At 39.1% G+C, this 9,638-nt stretch overlaps 1 protein-coding gene across 8 annotated transcripts in view; it reads left to right on the top strand.

Moving 5' to 3' along the window:
• The window catches only part of ATF2 (activating transcription factor 2), an 87,758-nt gene that overhangs the window by 7,400 nt on the left and 70,720 nt on the right, over positions 1-9,638 (top strand). For 7 of the 8 annotated variants that reach the window (XR_007478572.1, XM_033423613.2, XM_033423614.2 and 4 more), the window contains one exon: positions 1,562-1,662. The gene's annotated coding sequence lies outside the window, so the exon portion shown is untranslated. Of the gene's footprint in view, positions 1-1,561; positions 1,663-3,637; positions 3,693-9,638 lie in introns of all 8 variants that reach the window. The other variant, XM_033423612.2, reaches the window with a different exon arrangement.

Here is a 9,638-nt window from a genome sequence, read left to right as displayed (position 1 = left end):
GTTCTTACCCAGTCTCACCTTAGGCACTCCATTACTTACCTAACGGTCCCATGTAATCATTCCTAAGTTTTGTGGACTGCCTAGTGAGTTTATCCTCCTAAACTACAACTATTTAGGTTGTTGCTTTACTCTTATATTGTTACTCTGGTCTTCAGATAGTTTTTCTTCTTCCTCTGTCACCTACAGATTGGTCTTGCATATTTAGAGAAGTCCTTATTAACATTGGTCTTGCTCCTTGGCCACTGGCAGGAGTTTCTGCCTTTGAAAGCTCCCTTCGGTGGACTGATAAGACATCTCTACAAGATATCCAACCATCTTACATTTTAGAATGAGCTGCATATGATGACAGAAACAACTAATTGTCCACCAATATTCATTCTCTTCTTTTTCCTTATTGTAGATGCTCCAGTTTTTTTTTCCAAGCATGTGGTGAAATAAAGAATGTATTTCTCAGCTTCCTTGCTAGCTATGGCCATGTGATTTAAGTTCTGGCCAGAATAGAAGTTTCCTGTAAGATTTCTGAAAAGTATCCTTAAAGGGAGGCTATCTCTCATCTCACCATTTTCCTTCCTGCCATTGATGTGATGGCTAGACCTTGAGCAGTTATTTTAGACTGTGAAGGGGACGCCACATGTTGAGGATGGAAGAACAACAAGACAGAAGGAGCCTGGGTTCCCAATGATCATGGTTCTGGACTGCCTGTGTTCTTGTGAGAGAAATAAACTTCTGACTCATTTAAGCCATTGTTATTTTGAGTTTTCTCACAGCTGAACCTAATCCTAACTGATACAGGCATAAAAAAGTCATTTCCAAATAAGAAGCACATAAACAGTTGTGTGAAGCACACTGGCACAAGAAGAGCCATTAACCTTCACTCTTAAGAATTTTGACGCTCAAGATTCAGCGCTGCCGTTTCGCGGATCAGCTGTGACTACCTCTTCCTTCTGTTATATTAAAAAGTTTTATTTTTCCCTTTTCACCAAGATTCCATTGCCGTGCTTCCATCTTTGAAACTGTTACACATCTGATAGGTGGCAGTGTGCCAGGAGTTTTGGGAGGCCACAAGGTAAACATCTTCCTGGAGCATTAAAGATTTTGCAGGGAACCTTAATTTTTATACTAAAAAATAATGGAATAGAAGGCAAAATACACATGCATTTTAAAATATAAAATAAACATTTACAAATTTTTGTAGTGGAGTTATTTATTTAAATTTATTTATTTATTTTTGGCTGTGTTGGGTCTTCGTTGCTGCGTGTGGGCTTTCTCTGGTTGTGTTCATTGCACTGCGTGGGCTTCTCATTGCCATGGCTTCTCTCGTTGCAGAGCACAGGCTCTAGGCGCATGGGTTTCAGTAGTTGCAGCAGGCGGGCTCAGTAGTTGTGGCACCCGGGCTTAGTTGCTGCACCGCATGTGGGATCTTCCCAGACCAGGGCTCGAACCCATGTCCCCTGCATTGGCTGGCGGATTCTTAACCACTGCGCCACCAGGGAAGTTCCTGGAGTTATTTAGATTTTGCAGAGTAATGAATTTGCTCTTTTCTGCTTCTCCTTTGCCCTAGGGATACTTAGATGGAAACTTGAGAAGCACTGCTTACTTGATTGGAGTTGAGGGATTCCTGGCAGAAGAGTAAATAAAGCTCATGGCCCACCAGCTAGAAAGGTAAGAAATTTTAAGCTTTTGCTGCAAAAGTGATCTTTTATTTTGTGATTGTCTCTCAAATATTATTAAGTTCAAGAGGTGTTTCCATACGGTAATCCTCAGAATGCTAGTTGTCCTACCATATTGATAATGTTTAGTAAAAGAAATTCCTAAGGTTCAGCAAATTTGGAAATATCCTTTTGGAGCTACAGTGCATATCAGCATGTAAAAGCACACTGAAGACTACATAAAAGTATGTAATTTTGTTTAACTCAGAGGGTCCTAAACTTGTCTGACTAGGGAGCCCTCTGTAGCAAAGAGTTCCAATATGAAAGTCCCAACTCTCCTAGGATTTTGTAAGGATTAACTCCTACCCTCTTGCATGTGCTCGATAAATATTTATTGACTGAATAAGTAAATGAGACATCCGAATTTCAGGGTAGGGGGATAGTGGATGGAGGAAGATCAGAGGTGAGTGGTATTAACTAAGAAAGGAACAGATGAGTGGGAAGTAAGAGCACTCTAGGCTGAGAGAGGGAGCTGCCTAACTACAGCCAAGAGATCAAGGTATCATTAAGACTGGGGTGGGTGTCAGAGGTCAGTCCACGCAAGGGTCTGCAGACAGTGTTAAGGATTAGAAGCCTTATCATAAGAACATGTTTTTCCGTAACTTGTCCTTTCCTCTGATTTTGACTGGCACTGCTTGAGTATAAACCATCATTCTCTTTCCTGAATCTAGTAGTAACATGTACTGGTTTTCTTATGCATAGTGTTACTCTCACCAATCCATCCTCCACACTTCCATTAGAGATGTTGCAAAAATGCCCCTTTGATTATCTAATTCACCTATTTAAAATCTTTCCATTTTTTACAGCAGGATTAAGCAAACTTTTTCTTTAAAGAGGCATATAGTAAGATTTTTAGGCTTTATGGGGGTCACATATAGTCTCTGTTGCTTCTTCTTCCCTACCCACTGACCATTTAAAAAATGGAAAAACTTTCTTAGCTCAACATTTTGGTGCAGGACCATAGTTTATAACCTCAGGGTGCGGGTGGGATGGGGGAGTGAGGTTGGACTTCAGACTCCTTACTGGGGTATTAAAGGCCCTTAGAGATATGTTTCCTTCTCTGGCCTCACCTCTCTTCCCTTCAATCATATATCCCATGCTTTAGCCATCAGAAGTTCTTAGAGATCCTTCAGTGTACTCTGCTTTACTGTGCTTCTACATGCTGTCTCCTCTGCCCAAAACATCATCTCTTATTGCTTTGAGAAGACTAAGCTGAGGCATTACTTCCTTCAGTACCCTTCACAGACCCTCTCTTCAGGGTTGGCTAGGTACTAGTCTTAGTTAGGGGGTAGAAAATCAGATAAATTCAACCTAAATAAAAAGCTCATAATCAGGATACAGAAGATTCTCACATGACCCAATCACAGAAAGCATAGTCAGGCATTGCAGAAACTTCTTTCCTTCATCTTGGCTACATGGTTTCTCGTCCCTGTTTTTCTGTGCCTACTCCATTCTGGCTTTCATTAATTTTTTAAAATTAATTAATGTATTTACTTTTGGCTGCATTGGGTCTTCGTTGCTGGGCGCGGGCTTTCTCTAGTTGTGTTGAGCAGGGGCTACTCATCGTTGCGGTGCGCAGGCTTCTCATTGCGGTGGCTTCTCTTGTGCGGAGCACGGGCTCTAGGTTTGCAGGCTTCAGTAGTTGTGGCTCACGGGCTCTAGAGTGCAGGCTCAGTAGATGCGGTTCACGGGCTTAGTTGCTCCGCGGCAGTGGGATCTTCCTGGACCAGGGATTGAACCCGCGTCCCCTGCATTGGCAGGCAGATTTTTAACCACTGTGCCACCAGCGAAGTCCCTCATTAATTTCTTATCAGTATGAACGTGGCAGAAAATGTCTGCCAGTCCTGAGTATGATTTTGAATGTCTAGTGTATACCTCTGTTTGGCTGATTTATTTATTTTTTTTTTCTTTTTACACGTTTCCTGAAGAGGTAATCTGATTGGCTTGACTGTTCAGGTGTCTCCTCTGGTTCACCTGAAACAGGTATGTCAGGCCATGGAGATACAGGATTGCCCTTTACTGACAGTCTGGCTCTCAGAGGGGATTATGGCTGCGGAGGAGAGATGACCGGCTCCAGTATACCCTTTATTGCCCTATGTTCCCATAGCACTTGTGTATATCTATTATTATATGTATATCACTGAATTAGTATTACTATTTTCACTTATTTGTTTTCCTTACTAATCTGATTTTGAGGTCAGGGACCACCTTTCTTATTCTTAATGTAGTATCGGGTACAAAATAGTCAAATGTCTTCCAAATAAATTTCATAAAATAAATTATTTGTATTAGAAATGTTTGGGAATTCTGTACATTGTGTGTAACATTTAGTAATATCCATATTTTAAAAATCTGCTTTGAAACTTGAGTACATGCTTTAAATGTAAGAGGTTACAGCATTTGTAGTTCTATAATTAACTAGAAGATCAGTCAAATTTACATTTTAGACTCTAGTGATTTCTGAAATTAGTCACCAGAAATTGTTTCATTTCCCCCACCCCTATTTCCAAAGATTCATTTACTCACACTATTTTCTTTTTTTTGGTGGATGGGGGGATTAAAATACCAGCTGTAATATATTGTTAAATGAAAAAGCAAAATTCATAACAGCATGTATAGTATGCCACAATTTGTATAAAAATGTGATATACACATATATAATATACTTGTAAATACATGGATTATCTCTGGAAAAATACATAGTAACTGGTAAGAGTGGTTATCTTTGGAAATTGGGACTGAGGTCAGGGATGGGAAAAAAGGAAGGAGACTTACTTTATACTGTATATCCTTTTGTACTGTTTGATTTTTACCAGGGGCATGTGTTTTTGTCCAAAAATGATTTATATGTTAAAAATTTTAAAAGAATAAAAATAGATACCAGCTTTATTGCTGATAGGTCTGGACTGGAGAACATGTTTTGGACCTAAGCCTGAAATGAACTTTACACTTTACACCCCAAGTGTAAAGACAGTGGATGCCCCACCCCAGAGGGTTAGGGAGGTCTACAGATTAGATGTTTACCCAGCCATGTAGTGAAGGACTGTAGTCTTTCCCATATATTTCTGTGAGAAATGAACTCAGGAGCCAAGAGGGCCCTAAGTTACATATCCATAATAACCCTTTTCTCAAGTTCACCAAGTTATTTCTCCTCCTATTTGGGAGACTGAATGAGTGGATAGTGGAGATGGGTAGAAATTTTCTTCCAAATATTTTTGAGAGTCACAAGTCCTTTGTTTCTTGGTCAGAAACATGGAGAGAGGCAGAGGATAGATCCTATCATACCTTTGGACATTTTTGTCCACATTGTCAACACCCAAGACAGACAGGGCTTGGCTGTCCACTTCGGGGGAGACCAGCAGTATCTTAGGAATGTCCTGCTCCCACTTGACTCGCACTGTTTTCTGTGAAGTGAATTGGTTTCCTGCCTACTTGTTTTTGGTGAGATGTAAGAAAAGCACACATTTTTATCAGCTGCATCATTTGAATGATATAATTCAAAATGGCATGGGAATAGTGATACTACAGCCTAAAGGATTGTTTATTTTGTTTAATAGGTTTAACTCACATTTCAGATTTTAAACAAAGGAGTTACCTATAGGACAAATAATTGTCTAACACTACCCTTTGAGTCTTTATTCAGGTACAGAAATTGTTCTACTAAGTTTGCTCTTAACTTTTCAGTACAGAACAGTTTTTCTGTTCTTTGACATCTCTCTCTCTCTCTTTTTTTTTTTTTGGCCACGTGGTGAGGTATATGGGATCCTAGTTCCCCGACCAGGGATTGAACCCGTGCCCCCTGCATTGGGAGCACAGAGTCTTAACCACTGGACCACCAGGGAAGTCCATGTTCTTTGACATCTCATAACATGAAGGTTATAAACTGGAAGCAAGCAGAGAATTGTTAGAGAATCTGTGTGTTTTAGTATTTTTCTCAAAACTACTGCTAAAAACTACATGATACTAATTATATAGTGGTTATATATTGAATTATTACAGTGCATGTTATTTATATATAATTTAAATTCATTCTGTAAGTTTTTTTTTTAATTCATTTTTTGGCTGCATTGGGTCTTCGTTGCTGCGTGCAGGCTTTCTCTAGTTGTGGCGAGCGGGGGCTACTCTTCGTTGCAGTGCACGGGCTTCTCAGTACGGTGGCTTCTCTTGTTGCGGAGCATGGGCTCTATGCACGCAGGCTTCAGTAGTTGTGGCACACAGGCTCAGTAGTTGTGGCACACGGGCTCAGTAGTTGTGGCTCGCGGGCTCTAGAGTGCAGGCTCAGTAGTTGTGGCGCACGGGCTTAGTTGCTCCGTGGCATGTGGGATCTTCCCAGACCAGGGCTCGAACCCGTGTTCCCTGCATTGGCAGGCGGATTCTTAACCACTGCGCCACCAGGGAAGTCCTTCCCTCTGTAAGTTTTTCCTTTTTTATTTTTAAGTTGTTTAGTCCAGACCCTTTTAAGAGTAAGTTGCTAGCATGATGTCCCATTCGCCCAAATACTTTACTTTCTACAATAAGACACTCTCCTCCAAAACCATAATACAACCATGAAAATCAAGAAATTAACTTTGAAATATTGCTACCATCTAATCTGCAGATTACATTTAAGTTTTGCCAGTTATTCCAATAATGTCTGTCCTTTATAGCAAAAGGATTCAGTCTAGAATCTCATGTTGCAGTTAGTTATCATGTCTCATTGGTCTTTTTCAATCTGAAGCAGTTCCTCGATCTTTCCTTGACTTTGATGACTTGGACACTTTTGAAGATTATGGCCCAGTTATTTGAGGAGTTTACCTCAATTTGGTGTTCTGTAATGTTTCTTCATGATTAGACTCAGGTTATGTATCTTTGGCATGACTATTATGAAAGTGATGCTGTGTCATCCTCATTGCAACCGAAGGGTTGCAATGATATTGATGTTGATTTTCCTGATGTTTAGTGTTGTTAACTTGGATCACTTGAGTAAAGTGATATTTGCCAGGCTTTTGTACTGTATATTACTGTTTTGCCTTTAGTAATTAAAATGTATTTTATAGGGAGATACTTTGAGAGGATGTAAACATCTTGTCTTATCAAATTTTCATTTCTACATTGGTATGCTTTATATCAGATTAATGGAATCCTATTTTATTCACAGTATGATCTATTACTATCATTTATTTTGAATCTCAAGTTGTCTGAGATTTGGCCACTTTCTGGCTAAATCCATAAGTCCTTCTTTACTTTCTTGCAGAAGGTATTCAAGGCCCATCCTGTATTATTCCTGCTTTAGCCTCGGAATCAGCCAATTCTTCAAGGATCCCAGGTTCCTTTTGGTGGAGAATAGTATTTTGACATCAAGGTCTAGAGGGCTTATTGCTATTGGGGTATCAGTGCTCCCAGGCCTTCTCAGTGACACAGCTAAGGAAGTATTTGAATATATATGCATGTATATACACATATTATCATCTGTATTTCTATATCTGTATATTTACATTGAAAGTCGTGAGTGCACATGAATATCTGCAGATCTCATCCAGTACCAGAGTTCATTCTGTGTAATTACCTTCACCTGTAGTGTGAATTTACCTTCATCTACTATATCCTTGATAAATTCACTTATTCAATTAATACCTGCATGTATATGTAATGAATTGCCTGTTGCCACCAGACCCCCTCCTCCTCATCAAGTAGACATCTTCCTGCTTGGGCCCTGATATCCTGTCCTGGGCTGGTGCCATCCCTATTCTTTACCTCATGTGGGTGTTATGCAAAGATTTGTCCTCAAAGATATTCACTGATGATAAAAATCCAGTGGTAAAGAATTAGTTATAAATATGTCATATCTGTATTGTGGAATACTATATAGCCATAAAAATGACATCTAATATTTGATGATGTGGCAGAATTTAGATAATTGTGTTTTAAAGGAAGTTATAATGCTCTTTTTACAATTAAAAATTTTTTATTTATCTTTATACATTAATAAGACTGAATATGTACTCTGGAATATTAGACAGTAGTTATCTCTGAATGATAGTATTTTGGGTGGCTTTTTTTTTTCTTCTGTATTTTTTCTGGGAGCAAATTGAAAGTTCCTTACAACATCTTAATTCAGTAAGCATAATCTAGTTCATATTATCCAGAAATAACAATGACCTCTTTCTGAACCCCAATTAAACTTGAGCTTTAAAGGTTTTTTAGAATTATGTAAGATTGACCATTTATGTGGGATACCTAGTGGTGAATAGTTCTATGGGTATGTTATAACAAACAAAATTTAAAATATACCTTTAACCAAGTTTGGAGTTCTAAAATAAAATGCCTATAGCAATGAAATAGAGAAAATATGAGGAACATACACGTGTTTATATGTGGAATTGTCTTAGAAACTGGAAAGAGGAGTCTGAGCTGGATGCTTGATTAGCTAGCATAAGCTCCTTCACAATCCTGGAAGCTTCTTGAGGGCAGAATCTATTTAATTCACCACTGCATCCCTAGCATGTAGCATAGTGCAAAGCACAAAGTAGATACTCAAATATTTGTTGGTTGAAAGACAAAAGGGGGAACTTTGGCACTAAATCATTAGGGTAGGGAAGATGAAGGAGTGTTAGAAGAAGAGTTAAGAGAGATTAGAGAAACCAAAGAAACTGGCTTCTTTTAAATCTTGCCTAGAACCCTCCTGTGTATTCTTCATGACAGTGATTTTCCTACCAGTATAGGTTGTGGATGCTTGCCAGAGAGTGGTGTGGTATAGTAACAGTTCACTATCTGCGGTCATTGTCTTCTCTGAGTTTATAGTTGAACAAAGCCTCCTTCCCATGCTTTGCTAGGAGCATATTTCCACCCTTGATGTAAAAGGGAGATAAACCTCGATTTAGAGGCTTGAGATTCAGTTAGTTAGCTTAAAAATGCTATCTCTTTGTTAATCCTCCCAGAAGAACTCTCATCATTTATGTGCCAAGGTGCTTTGACTTATATTTACAGACCTCAGCTAGGTATTAGGAAATAGTATAAGGAATGGGAATTTTTATTGGTTGGCTAGGAAATAGTCTAGTTCCTAGACTGTAGGAAAGGAACTATAGAAGTTGCCTCCTGCAGGTAAGGAACACCTTTTGTAGAAGAATGGGACAATAGTAGTCAGGGGGGTGTGGAAAAGATCAGAGAGGAAGATACGAAGAGTTAATTCCCTCAAAGCTTTTCTAGAACTATCGGATTGGTCCCTGCACTACCTGTATATTTTTATTTATTTATTTTTTATTTTTTTGCGGTACACGGGCCTCTCACTGTTGTGGCCTCTCCCGTTGTGGAGCACAGGCTCCGGACGCGCAGGCTCAGTGGCTATGGCTCACGGGCCCAGCCGCTGCACGACATGTGGGATCCTCCCGGACCGGGGCACGAACCCGTGTCCCCTGCATTGGCAGGTGGACTCTCAACCACTGCGCCACCAGGGAAGCCCCTACCTGTATATTTTTAATATTTTAACTGTTATTCTTACCAAATTGAATTGAAATTATATTTCTGTATTCTTTCTTCTGCTTGACTGAAAGTTTCTCAAAGTGGAGGGACTGTTTGTTTTGTTTTGGTTTTTTTTGGACTGTTTGTTTTTTCACCTTTGTGTCTTGGCATGAGTTTGGTGTTTAAATGTTTCTTGAACTTAACTGAGTTTAAATATTGCTTTGATTTTTCAAAGCAATATGAACTGCATTTATTAGTTTTAGAAATTTTTTGAGTTAGATAACTTAAACTAAATTTATCTGACTTTTTCATATCATATGGCTGTTTATTCATTCCTTAATATTTAATGAGTAAATGCTACTATAAGCTAGGCACTGTTTCAGGTAGTTAACCCAAAGATAAGTTCCTTGTCTTCATTGAGTTCACATTCTACTGGTAATGACTGAAGCATAACTTTTATAGGTTTCCTTTGGATTATTCCAGTGCTTTTTC

This window comes from Orcinus orca, chromosome 7 (genome assembly GCF_937001465.1).
Source record: "Orcinus orca chromosome 7, mOrcOrc1.1, whole genome shotgun sequence".
Lineage (NCBI taxonomy): Eukaryota > Metazoa > Chordata > Mammalia > Artiodactyla > Delphinidae > Orcinus > Orcinus orca.
The sequence above is the reverse complement of the archived record's forward strand: the minus strand, read 5'-3'. Positions and strand labels throughout refer to the sequence as shown.